The following is a 14,474-nucleotide window of genomic DNA, read 5'->3' as shown; positions in this document are numbered from 1 at the left end:
TTTATCATATTTTGATAAAATTACCACTCTCTGCTTCTGAAACAGGGAGCCTTAGACATGATCTGATGCTGGAAAGAAAGAGAGAAATGGAAAGGAAAATGGCAAATAGATATTTATAAATAAAAACATGGTCACACACATCATACTCAACACCAAAATGAGCAGCAGTGAGATACAACAGGTGAGAAAATGAAAGGACAGAAACCTCAGAGCACAAAATAGCCCAGGAAGACTGAGCCTGGTGAGATCATGGTGAGATTTAATTCCATGTACATGCAAAAATTCTCACGGCATCCTTGGAGTTTGGCAACAGCACTGCAGTGATTTTGCTGGATTTTCTCTTGGAGGGGCTCACAAGGAATGGACAAATTGCCATCAGGACTCAGAGACACAAGAAAAGCTCCAGTCTCAGATGCCACTTCAACTGAAGGTCTCAAGAAAACTGGAGATCCTTCTGCAAATTTAATACGTGCAAATTAGTTTATCCTGTTTCTACCTCAATGACAAAAAGCATCTGTATAGACTCCATGATTTTTCTATATGCATGTAATAAAATAATTTAAAATAAAACATACAAATCTGAGAGGAGACATTTTTATTAAAATATGCTTTATTAATCAATTTAATATTTAATTACAGAAATGGGGACACTGTAATGGATGGTTCTTATTCTGGATAATGCTCAAAATGTGATAAAAGTGCATCCTGTGAGGAAATGGATCACTGTCACTCATGTTTCACAAAAATACCAAGAAGCAGCTGAAGGTAATAACTAAAAGGGCAAGTTGGAGCACAGACTGAAACATCTCAAAATTAAGGCAGGGAAAAGAGCAGGAAAAATCATTTTTTCATCAATAGGTATGGGCTCTTCAAGCAGACTGTGTGCAGAGTAGATACTTTAAAACACTGATTGTATTTTAAGGTGTTTATTTTTGAGCACTACTTTGTGTACACACATGTAGCCAGTTTCATATCTCTTTTAAATCACTTGTTTATGACTTATGCTTAAGCAGAGATTACAGAACAGGGAAAGGATGTGCACAGGTCTTGAGAAGCAACATCCCAGACTGTGCAAGTGGTTCATTATTTAGAGAAACTCAAGAAGAAATTGCTGAATACTCAAGATGAAAATTTGCACACTGAACATGTTATTTATTTTCTTATGTGTGCTGCTCTTCAGATCTATGCTGGAATAATAGTAGAAGTTCCATTTTCATTGAAGTATCTCCTGATGCTTTTTGTGGAATCAATCAAAATTCTCACAATGCTTATATTAAACATTTAAGGGAATACCCAGAATATTGGTACTATTTTTAATTAATTAACAAAGTAGCCCAAATTATGGAGAGAATTTCATGGTCAGGAGTCAATAAAATAATAAATATAAACCACAAAGATGGCTTCCAAATGAAATCTTCCAGAGCTTGCTATCCAAGTATCAGACAAGAGACAACAGATGGATTCAGAGAGAAAAAGAAGAGTGTGCAGGGAAGGAGGAGACAACCTTGGCCAGCACTGTAGGGAGCATCAGAGCAGGGCACCAGCTGCCCACCTGCCTCAGGAGTCCTTGTTTCCTGAAGGAAGAAATTCTGCCAGTGCCAGTTTTTATTCATTATTGTAGGACTGCCAAGACTTGTTTTTTCTCCTGAAAGACAAAAATGTGTGTGTCAGGTAAAGCTCAATAAATAAAATGCAAGTCCCACTGAAATCTTAAAAAAACACAACTTTAGTAGAATGGGTGGGATCTAGATTTTATTCAGACATTTTCCATTTCTTCAAGTAGTGTTTAAACGTGTTCATCCCCCCTCAAAAGAGAGCCCTTGGAAATGTCAGTTTAATGAAAAAAGTATTAAAATAAAATCCTAAAGAAACCTGGATTGTTAGTGTGGTTCCACTCATTATCACATACCATCATAAAGACATGGAAATCAGCTTTTTATAGCCTGGCATGATGACAGCTATTTGTCTCCTGAACTTAAAAGCAGTATAAATATTTTTTGGTTTAACACATGAAATGTAACAATCAGACATCAACTGTTCTTTATCATTTAAATGCATTTCTTCAGGAGAATCAAATTCATGTATTATAGTAGGAACTAATAACTATTTCACAGCAGGGCATGAGTAGCTTCTCATTCATTTTTTATTAAATAGTTGTATCTGTTACATGTGTGAAAGATTGCTTTAGCTGCTTATATGAGGCTTTTAAGGCAGAACAGCATTCCACTCAGCAGATGATACTGAAAAGCCCTAGCCTAATTCAATAATTAACTTCCTTGTGTTGCATTTCCAAACACAAAATATTATCTTTAATTAAAAACACAAAAGGAAATTGCCTAGTTATCTAGTCTTCAGCAATGTACTTCTTAGTGTAAGGCACTTAAAACTAATTTAATCACTGTCTGTAGCTTTTGCACTAAGTCATACTTAAAAATGAGCTGGTTGACCCATGCCCCTTAAGTTAAGCTTTAAACCTAAGACAAAAGTGCATCTCCTGCCTTTATTTCTGATGGCTGGTGGAGTATCTTGATGGCAGCAACCTGGGCATTTATCCTTCCCCCCTTTCATTTCAGTGGTTTTATCTCATATTTTCCACAGTAGCCTCAGAAATCCCTTCTGCTCCAGCAGACTCAGTTCTGTCATTTCTAATATCATTTGCATTTACATTATTTACAACAACTTTACTTTGCTTTTTGTACCTTATTACACTCACTAAGTGACTGTGGAATCAAACTTCCTCATCAAAACATCTTGGCAAAGCTCCTTTCTGAATCATAATTTTCATTTAGTTTCTATCCAGGGTATCATTTTTAAAGCTTGATGTTTATTAGACAAACAATAATGAAGTTGTGAGGCCTCCAAAGTGATTTATTTTTGAGACCTCTTTCTAACCTTTTAATTTAAATCTTAATTTGAAATTAGTTTAACATGAGAAAGTGAGATCTATTTTTCACTCTAATCCTAAATCAATATTTGCTCAGAAAATTATTCTGTCTGAGCCAGAGAGCATACATTATACCATTAAAAGTAACCTTTCACAGGAAATATCACTAATGCTGCCTAAAAAGAATTCATTTCCACAAATCAGAATGACAAATCCATGGGGTTTTTTTTCCTCAAATAAATAATTAAAATAATTTCACCTCTCTTTATACATTCTTGCTTAATTGGTGCTAATGAGTATGTAAAATAAAGTGGATAACACATCCCCTAAAATGTTTGCCTTGACACATGTAGAAAGGTTCTTCTACCTAAGACACACCAAGACAGCCCAGAGAAGTAATTGAGCTGAAGTACATTGGAAGGAAATCATGATTTAAAGGCAACAGTTTGATTACATTGCAACATGTTGACATTATTAATTACAGATTCTTACAAAATCATTACATTTTCATGAATTCTTCCAGCTCAGTTGAATCAGTCTTTCTTAGTGGAGAGTCAGGTTTAATCAGTATTTTCCAGAAAAGAATGGTTAATACTGCAAAAGTGCTGACCTTAATCTAGATATTAACCAAAAGAAAACTCACTGAATATTTTATTCATTAAGAAAACCTTACAAATATAATCCCATCCTGGCATTGGGAATATGCAATTACTGCAAATTGCGTGGTTTGGTTTAAAAAAATTTAAAATAATTTTTACAAAAAGTTGCTAAGCTGTTTCCTCTTGCACTGATCATCACTGCTTTATTTTTAAAGCTCTTGAGATGAGTGTGTCTCCTGAGGCTCACTGGGACATCCCTCTCCCTGATGCTGTTTCAGTGCATCCTGGATGTGTCCACATCATGCCCTTGATGGTCCCAGCAACACAGCAGGACTGAAAAACAGCCAAAGAATCAAAGAGAAATGGTGGTAAAATCAGATTATTCTTCTGGCCATCACAAAGCTTTGCAGGAAATTTGCTTTCCAGCTAAAGGGAGATCATGGTGCTCTGCAGGGGTCTGTGAGGAAGTAAAAAATCAGTAGTTATATCAGCAAGGTTTTCATTTTATTTGAATGAGGTGCCCTTAAACTTTATAAACATTCCATAAATTCAAGATTATTAAATTTCACTGCATTCAGCAATTTTTATCCCATATTAAGAACATGCTTCTCCTAGGCTGTGTGGTTATTTTTCACTTCCAGGGCCCTCCCTCCTGCCCAGCCAAAGGTTCAGACCCCTTCTCCTGGCGTGCTGTAATTCCAGCAGGCTCTGGGAACGGAGGTGCTGTGCCTGTGCCACCAGAGCCTCCAGCACAGAGGTGTGCCAGGGCACACACTGTGCTCCACTCCCTGCTGGAATGGCCTCCAGGGCATTGGCAGGCAGGAGCAAACTGCAGCAGCTCTCGTTTTTCACAGACACCAACCCAAAGGTACCACTCAGTCATGTGCATTCCCCACTTTTCTCTTGCAGCCAGAGTCTTTTCCTGCAGGTTTTACAGGCAGCTCTGATTTCAATTGATTTTCTATTGTATTCTCACAGTTAAATTTCTACTATAATTCAGATTTATTTTGGTTTGGTCTGGGGGACATGGCAGAGGTTAACCCAATTCACAGATCACATCAGATGAATCACACACGAAAAGTTTCCCAGGTCACTCAGGGTGAAAGTGAATTTCAGGTGTAACACCCTTTTAGAGAAGAAACAATATTCAGATGACTGCTGAACAAAGACTTGCAGTAAATTCTGACTAACAAGGAGCACTGGGAGCAGCATTCTCCCACATTTTGTGCTCCATGCACACAGCAGCCACGAGCCCTGACACGTACAAAGCATTGTCTAGCAATCTGAAATCCCAGTGCTGATGAAACTCTGATTACCACCCACTGAAATGCCCAATTCTTCCCATGCCTTTTTGCACATTTTCCCCCCACCCAGCTGGCTGAGCCATCTTGCTCTAGTCCTGAGGTGTCTGCTTGTTAGTCTCTATCTCTTGAACAGCAGGTTAAAACTTTTCATTTCTCCTCTGTTTTTTCTGTTCTTATTTCTGAAAAATGGCACGTTATCCAGTTTTAAAAAGAGACAGAGTGTGAACACTAATTAGTAAAACGACTTCAACATGTGTACTTTATATTTTTCAAGTATATTCTACACATTATCCAAAAAAAAATCCCAGCCTAGAGGAGATCAAGCAGCAAAGTTATTCTGTATTGATGGTACTAGAAAAACCCCTTTTACAGAAATAATTTTTTTTTTTTTGCAATGTCATAAAGAAGAAAAAAATTAAAGGTTGCCCAGAAATATCAAAACTATATGCTTTTTATGAAGAGCATGCTGCAGAAACCATCTCATCTCCATGAATTAGCATTTGCTCATCCTTATTAGCAGACACATATGCCTGCTTGTCCTGTAACTTAACACTGAAGGCCAAATTAAAAAGATGTCATACACCAGTTGCTCAACAGAAATGATCCATATAAAAAGTTGATTATTTAAAAGACTCTTAAGAGGATGCCAGCATTGATTTGAATTGACTCCAGGCATTTCTCTGCTTATCATTAGGAAGGGTGTAAGTTGCTCTTACAAGGATGGAAGTGGCACTTCACTTTGACACAAAAAGGTATGATGCAAAACTGAAATCAGAGTAATAAACTCCGACAGAAAGAAGACATTAATAGGAGAACCAATGACAAAATAAACTGTAGGTCTAAGCAATGGCTTATCAAACCTAAGAGGATTTGCCTAACTAATCCTGTGTTGCACAGCTATCCAAATGGCTTTTCCTACCAATCCATATTGCTGCTATTCATTACTTACTCTTGGCTTTCTAGAAACAAGAGACACGTAACAAGCTGAACAGTATCACCTATTTTTGAACAGCTTTACTCTACTATGTTATAAGCAGTCAGCTAATGCACTGCAAAAATAGTTCCAGAGCTCCAAACTGTTTGTTTCTTTTTTTAAATGACGACCCAAAAGGTAACAGTAAACATTAATTATTTGGAGAGCAGCATTTGCCTTTAGAAGGGAACATCATTTTTAGGCCAAATTGTGGGAAAATGACTTTATGTCTGCATATTTGGGTTTGAGTTCACTGAAGAAAACGTGCAGGCTAACAAGAAGTGTATTGTGTGTGAAACCCAAATGGCTACAGTTTAAAGGCTGCTCTAATTGATAAATGTAAAATATCTGACAAAGAGGCTTCAGAATGTGGCAGGTGTGTGTCGTGTATAGTTTTACTGTCTAAGTAAAGCAAACATATGAAGAGATTAAAAAAATAGATTAAGTGTTTTATAAGCTACTGCTAGCCTACACTAGCCAGCTGAAGGCTTTAAATAATTTAATCCCTTCAGCAACTGCCAGTCCCAACTGCAATACTGAAACAAGGTCTGAATTCAGTTTGAAACCCAACAGGTGCAGTCTAATACTGCCTCCTTAATTCAGCCACTGATCTATGTTTATGCTTGGAGAGGACAGCATATTCTTAAATCCACCATGGCATTAATTAAATTAGTCTAAGTGCCTCTTGTTTTATCCCATCTTCTACTATCAAATTTACCTCAGACAGTACTCTGTTTCTTTCCCCTCCCCTCCAGAAATGCTCTTCATGCCAGATGGAAGACAAAGACTTCTCCAAAAGCTTTTAAAATAGATTTTTCTTTATATATAACTTACAGGAAAAAAAAAGCAAAATTAACCAGGGCAACTAAACAAAAGAAAACATTTAGCACTGGTTTTCTCAGCCTGAGTTTTAATATTTGAAAGTGGAAGGAGATACATGAAGTTATCAGCAAGCAAAGTCTCCAGTGCCAAATCCCCACTTGTACTCCCTCTTTTCTTTGGATAATCCAGGCAATTTAAGTTGTACCTCATGGCCATAAGCTATTTATCATTCTCATATGCTAATTATTTTTACCAGCATGAAATAATGTATATTGACCAAAGTAATAATTCACTAGGGAAAAAAAAAAAAAAGAAAAAGAGTGAAAAAAGCAACATCACTACAAAGTTCCCAGCAATGGTAACAGGGAAGGTTCCCACCACCCTCCTCCTCTTTCAAATCATGGACTCTGTAACCACCACAGGGGAATGCTGCTTAGTATCCTACTTCCCAGAGAAACTGAAAGGTTAATCTACATTTTCCTCAATCACAGGACAAGAGAAGAGGAAAATTCCCACCTCCTTACTTTCTTCCCTCTGCCAGTGCAGCTGAAGATGGGACAATCCAAGGCTCAGCTTCCTTTCCCTTCCCTGGGTCATGCTCACTCTTGGGATGCACATGGAGAGTTTTGTCTCCCCAGCAATCAAGCAGCATGTTTGGCACATGGAAAAGAGAGAACAGCATTACCTTTGAATGCAACTTTCACTCAAAATTTCTGGATGCTTAATGTCATTCAGTCAATCAAAATGATAATAAACCATGCAAGGGACAAGTAGCCTTCTGAAAATCAAAACAGATCCAATGTACATTAAACAAAATGTGTTCTTAAATCCCAAGCTGCTCAAAACAGTAATACCTAGCTAAAAAAAAAAAAATGAAATCAAAGATTGTCATCCATACAAAATGTCTTGTGACTACAACAAAAAGTGAACTCTGCATGGATTTGAATTCCCAATAATTCCACCAGCACATGGACAAAGAGTAGCCCTATGTATATTAAAAGCATCTTGGAAATCTTTGAGATTCCCACTGCTTTGTATATATGGAATGGAAATTTTAATAACTAATCAACAACTGTTCTTTTGATTATGTGAAATAATACAGGCACCATCCCTCCTCTATTACAAAACTGGATGGATAATGTTGAGGTAACATGATTTTATTAACATTGACAATGTGTTCTCTGATCCCAGTTGTACTCCAAAGCACTAAATGAATAAAATTTTGGAGCACAGAACATCCCAAAGTGAATTCAAAGCATCTGAAATGGCTCTACCACTTGGTTTATATAAAATTCAGTTTCAAAACCTTCTATTCCAGGATTATGGCTTTTGAAAGAAGGAAAAGACAAGAGGAGGGGAAAATTTACAAAAGATATTGTAGGAAGGCTCAGCAGTGATAATAACTGTATTCTATTAACAAAGTCCAGTTTTAATTTAGAACTCCCTATATGTCAAATACCTTACAATATTTAGGCTATATGCTTTCATTACTGTAAAAATGTTACCACATGAAGAATTCTTAGTTATGTGAATAATCACTGCCTAATAATTCCCCACATGATCTTCTGGGATTAAGTTTGCAGTATCAGATCTTTCTTAAGTATTTAATGAATATTATGCTCAAAAAAACTCCAACTCAAACCCCCTTGACATGGCAGTGGTAAAATACTATACTACCCCATGGAACTTTGGGGCAAAAGTAATGCTTTTACAAGCTTTTATCCCAGAGATAGTTGGTACAATAATGTCTGTGAAAGCATGATATAGACCTATAAACTAGAGTCAGACATCCAAAGGACCTCAAAATGATGATAAATACTGGGTTTGTTTAAATGCCAGTCTTTGTGTTTTTAAAGCTCACTGCTTCGTTTTCTTTTCTAAAACAGTTGCCCATGGAAAATCTCAATTAACTGAACTTATTTTTCAAGAACAGCAGGATTTTAAGAAAAAACAAACCCAAAACCAGCTACACTAAGATGAGGAGAGACTCCTAAGACATGCCACTTGAATAGAAGGCATTGCAGCTCCTCCTTTCTGTGTCTTGTGGAGATTTAATGGGGAATGAAACCATTTTGATCCTCTTGGCCATTCCCTTCCTGGTAACATGTGTCCCCAAGTGGACATACCTAGCTGGAGAAATGAATACATTTTTTCTTGCTTGCTTGCTGTGTGAAGGATACACGATGCTCTGGGTAGCTCTTACACTGCCTGATGCACAAAATCCAGGCACAGTCTGCCTTTTCATCGAAAGCAGTGCTCCAAATCTGCTTTATTTTGGTGTTCATTTGTCTGCAGCAGAGTCCTGCTACACGACAGAGAACAATGCTATGTGCTAGAGGCAAGCAGGATTCCAGAGACACTGCCCAATTTTTCCTCTGAGTTCTGCCAAATCACAGCACTGCTCACTCACAGAGAGGCTGCCAAGCCATCCTGGTGCAGTGATCTGTGTGGGTTTATGCCCAAAACAGCTCCCATGCAGGCACAATCAGGTAAATATCCTTCTGTTGTGTCAGGGTTACTCCATGAAATCCACTGGTTTATCTAATCTGGAATTGGTTAGTGGCAGGAGGATACTCCACTCTTCACTGCTCCTCAAGGAACAATTGTCTTTGTTGAGTCTTCACTAGGAAGGCATCACAGCCTGGGAAGGGTCAGAGCAATTTAAGGTTACACTGCCCACTGCTGTGCTCTTTCTCTCTTCCACCCATGTGTCAATAAAAATTTCTGTGGGAGCAAACCAGGCCTCTCTAAAGATTCCCAATTTCATGACAGATGTTTGCCACAAACCAAAGAGAGCCTCCAAATTAGCAAATAATGTTTGCTTTTGAATGGCATCTCTTTTACAAAGCTGGAAAATGATGTTTCAAACACACACTCATGTATTTTAATAGCCAGAATTTGGCAGAGAAGCACACTGGTGAGAAATCCAGCTCTGCCCTGCTTGTGCCAATACAAACTTAATCATTCATTCTTTAAAGTGAATAGTGAAGTCTCAAGTATCCACTGTACCTCAGAAACAGTACTTATTAAACAGGTTAATTAATGGCTTTGTTTTATGGACATTGGAAATAAGATTAGTAACTCCTTTTTCCATTTGGGTTCCACCCCATGCCCAGTCACCTCAGCATGACTATCCTCATCCAGTCAAGTAAATGACAGATTTGTGACTGCAGGGTTTTTCCCACTTTTTCAGAAGAGGAAAAGTTGATGTCAAAATAATATCTCTTCCACATTCAAGAGAAAAAGCCTACTTTGTGTCAATTCAATGCCAGGGCTGGCACTCCCTGGCTGGATTTTCTTTGGGAGCAGCATACCAGCGATTCTGTGAGCAAACCCTCCCCACAAACCCTGCCAGTGTCCTCTCCCCGTGCCAGCTCACCAGGGATTGCTGCACACACCATTTTCAGCAGCTGACTCCTGCAACACCCACTCCTGTCAGCTTGTGTGACCAGAGTCTGCTGAGCCCCACCATGCACAGCACAGTGAGAGCCAAGTGTGGCAGTGCAAGGAAATCTCCAAGTACTGAACGTGTCAATTCATAAGTATCCTGACTATTCACCACCACCATCCTTTTCCCTCAAGCTCACTTTCTAATTTCTCTTCACCATTTGTACTCATTTCTATTTCAAGTTGTGTGTGTAGGGTTTTAATTATCTTCTATTTTGGGGCATTAAAAGATTCTGAATCATCCCACCTTCTGGGAGATTAGTAAATCCAGTGATTATCAACAAAAACGCTGCTGAATGCCTATTATCCATGCTAATTATTCAATTAAAAAATATGCTGGAGCCATCAGCAGGACACTTCCATTTCATGGTTGAATAAAAGGAAAAAAACATCTTTCAAAATTGCTCTAAAGCAATTATTTTAAAACTTGCTTTCAGAGCTAATCTTTCCCCAGTACCTCCATGCTGGTACAATAAAACCTGTGCACGGAGATCAATGGATGTGGCAACCCATGCAGAAAAAATTCAGGAGATGCAGAGACTTGTCTTGGACACCCCACTAAGACAAGGCCCTAATTTGTACTGCTGAGCAGAGTACATTTTGTTTCTGCCTAACCTTTTCAAACACCTGGATGTTGCCAACATGTGTCAGTATCCTGACACTCTGCTGGTCTCAGTATTTTAAGCATATATTTAGGATTATGAAATTAATTTTCAGCCTGATCATTCTTAACACCATCAGTTGTTCAGAGTCTTTACAGTGATTTCTTCTCTTTCTAGCACTTTCTAGCACTTCATCCCCTTTTTAAAAAAATTTTTTTTATTTTGCAATCAGCACCTATATGACATCTCATCATCTGGCTACAGTCTGAAATGAATTGTCTGACTAAACTGGCAAGGAAACCCAGCAGCAGGTGGACAAGTAGCCTGGGATGGACCTTTCCCAACAGGTATTCACACCAGCCAAAGCACTCACTAAAATATGCCTCCTCCCAGGTCTGTCAAGCCAGTCTTAAATTCAGAGATGCCCTTAGACTTCATCACCACGGCAAATTGAGCTACTCCAAAACTCCTCTAAGTCCTACTAGCAAACCCTGGATGCATTTCAAAGGAATCTTTCATTTCTGGGATCTGCTTGTGGCATCTGTGGAACAAGAGTTAGGCAACATAGAGCAGCTTGCCAAAACAAGCAGTTTTGAAATTAGCTAACCCAACAAGCACCACTACATGAAGATCTCACATTACCTGTCTGAGATTCCCCTTATCAGGACATTCAGCTATCACAAATAAAGATGCCCTAAATGCAGGATTTGAGCAGAAAACACATCTGGAGATAAAACTGTATTAGGCAACAACTTGCAAGTCTTGCCTGCCTTCTATACTTTGACCAAGATTTTCATAGAAGAAAATACTCCATAGAAGAGTATCTACACATATTCTGCTCCAGGGGAGGATGGGAATAAACAGGGGTTTTATTCCAAGAGATGGCATATGCAGGCAGCCTGTGAGTGCCTTGTAATTTCCAGTAAGAGTCTGTGCTCAGCCTAGCAGCAGAAGCAGCATGGATGTTACTGTGCAGAATGGGCTCTGGAGAGCAGAGCAGATATGTGGGAGTCAGCTCTGCATGATGGAAATGAGTGGGTCAGGGATTACCAGGAAATGCTCCTGTCAGATGTATTTGTAGACATATTTTTATACATATGCATATAAATATACACGCAAGCATTAAAATATGCAACAAGGATGAATAGATAAATTTCAGAGTTGCTATTTTCAGGTGCATTAGCATCTGCTCTATACACACAAAAAGCCAAAAAGGTTAGACAAATTACTATATGCAACTTGTGATTTAATAAGAGAGAATCATGTCTGCTGCCTGGCCCCAGGGTCTGCTCTTCCACTTGGGGCTAAATGACAGGTTCCTGCCTCCCTTCCATTTCCAGCCCAAGGGAATAGCTGTGATTCCAGCACAGCACTCCAGCCATCACTAACATGTATAGAACAACATGATCATATCCTTCACTGGGTCACCCTGCACTCTCATGTGGCTGCAATGGACACAACACTGGTGGCTCCATGGAGAAAGTTCTCCATATCAAATGGAGAAATTACCCTTCCCAGTCCAAGCTGGAATGATTCTGCTCAACCCTCAGTGCCAGAGTTGACAGAGATGACTGCCATTTGGTAAAGCCACCCACCCATCTCATGAAGACTGAGCTCAGTAACAAGCAGCATTTCTGTTCTCTTCTACCCAAAGCCGAACACAGAAAAAGAACATAAAATCAAGATACTGAAAAATCCTTCAAGTATTCTGTTTAAATCACTATTTCCATCCCCATTTGCTTTTCCCAGTGGCTTAACTTCAAAAACAAGAAGGCAAATGTAAATGCAGAGCCCTGTGTATGTACAAGCAGACGCCTGACACGCCCCAGTGACTTGTTTTTATGGGAGTTGCACAGGAGTCCCTGAGTTGCCTCAGTAACAACTCCTACACTGGGACACTTGAGGAAACCAGGGCACAACTTAATGAGTACCATGGCACCTACTCTGCAGTCCTAAAGCTACTTCAGAAGTGTCTGGGAGGAGCCTGTTTACTTCCACCTCCCCATTTTCAAAGAGAATATGAAGAAGACTGTGTCACCCATGACACATGTAGAACCCCAGGGCTGTGCAGAGTGATGTGACACAGTTACTGGCACAGATTATTCCAGAGAAATGACCAAAATATTGAGTTTGGTGTCTCTTCTTAAATGCCTTCAACCTTTTTTTTTTTTTTAATCCTGTCTGAATGCAATTTATTAAATTAAATATTCTGTAAGAAAGAAGAGACAAAAAACTAAGTTAAAGGGGAAAAAATAGTGTTAGCCTTCAGACGGAATAGGGAAGATCCCAGATCTTGTGAGGAACACATTCCAGTTCAGCACCCACTAGATTAGTGATGTTTTACAGTACCCTAACCCTGTTCTGGATTTCACATGCTGCCTTTGTAGGGGAGCTAGCCTACAGTAAAGGAGAATTGATGAGCTGCAAGCACACCATTGGTAGCAGAAACAGCAGTGAAAAAAGCAGGGCAGATGCTTTATGAATAGCAGAGCTGGATGTGACAGGATACTCAAAAGCTGGCAGGGAAAGTTTAAGAGGTGAGCAAATAAACAAGCTTATATGTCTTTTTCTGGGTTTACCTTTTTACTCTTTGCAATTGTAAACATCCTTATAAAAGCTGTTTACTCCTCCTCTGCTCAAACAGCCTAGAGCTGCCAGACCAGTCTGGACTGAACTCCCCTCTTTTTAATGCCTTTTTTAAAAATACCTTTTTGCTTTTCTGGTCAGGAAACAGGCAGAGAGGAAAGATGGAGGCCAGAGAGCAAATTCAATAAGGATTTAGTGATTTCTTTTCAAGATAGCCAGCTCCTAAAAGGATTTGAAGGGTCAATAGGTGTCAAGGAAAAAATTTGCTCTGGAACTATAGCACCTCTTCACATTTTTATAGTAATTGTTAGGGACAAGATATTATTCTTGCAATTAGGGGACAAATGCAACAGTCTACAGGATCTGACACAGCTGATGTGCAGAAAACAGCACTGCACTTGGAAATGAGATGGCCACCTCAAATGTATTGTAACTCCATTTTGAGCTGGAGATTTGCAAATTCCAGCAAGTGATGACTCTTTAGAGTAAGACAGTAAGATCTTTGTGAGCATTACAACCAACTTCTCTAGGTTCAAAATTTAATCCAAGAACAATCTAAAGAGAAGAAATAAAGATCTGAGATAGTCACATGGAAAGAACAAACTCTTCAGATGGCATGTTTGGACTTATTCTTCCTTTAGCAATGGTGAAGCCAGGTCTGGTTTTTTTTTTATTTTTATAGTATTTTTCAAAATGCACTCCAATATTAAGCATTGATTACTCCCTGAATATGAACTTGACAGTAAATTTCAGTGCTGATTCAAGTGTGCCTAGGATTTGAAGGAGACAAATTCAACAGGCTTTGTCACACTGAAGACTTTGTACCTTGCATTTTTTTTTTTTTATTCACAAAATTGGCTGAAGAGAAAGCAAAGGGCTACTACACTTCTCTTACTCTATCCCCCTCAAGCTCTGGGTATCTGCTTTAGTCTATGGCAGGCTTAATTCTTATCATTTTGACTGCATTCTAAATATTGTTTCAAACACAATCACAAAATAGTAACACAAATTCTTTCTCTGAATTTTGTCATTTTACAAGTACCTAAAGTATTCACTTACCCCTTTATTCTCAGCTTGAAATGGGAAGCTGTATTTATACAAAATCTTTCTAAAATACGAAACTAATTAATTGAATTGAATCCTATGTACTTAGATAAACATTAGGAATAATATTTTTTTGTGAATTCACAAAAATAAAAGATGAAATAGTTTCTCTTAAAATAGTTGCTTGGTTTTCATTCCTCTTTCTTACATTGC

General features: G+C 38.5%; 1 long non-coding RNA gene across 1 annotated transcript; it reads right to left on the bottom strand.

Moving 5' to 3' along the window:
- Positions 1-592: 592 nt before the first annotated feature.
- LOC306803791 lies at positions 593-3,417 on the bottom strand. The gene is made up of 2 exons (XR_013774700.1): positions 1,553-3,417; positions 593-705 (listed from the first exon to the last, which is right to left on the bottom strand). It is a non-coding gene; the product is annotated as an uncharacterized lncRNA (long non-coding RNA).
- Between the last annotated feature and the right edge of the window lie 11,057 nt (positions 3,418-14,474).

Source organism: Erithacus rubecula, assembly GCF_903797595.1.
Source record: "Erithacus rubecula genome assembly, chromosome: 6".
Taxonomy (NCBI): domain Eukaryota; kingdom Metazoa; phylum Chordata; class Aves; order Passeriformes; family Muscicapidae; genus Erithacus; species Erithacus rubecula.
This window is presented reverse-complemented; position numbering and strand designations above follow the sequence as displayed.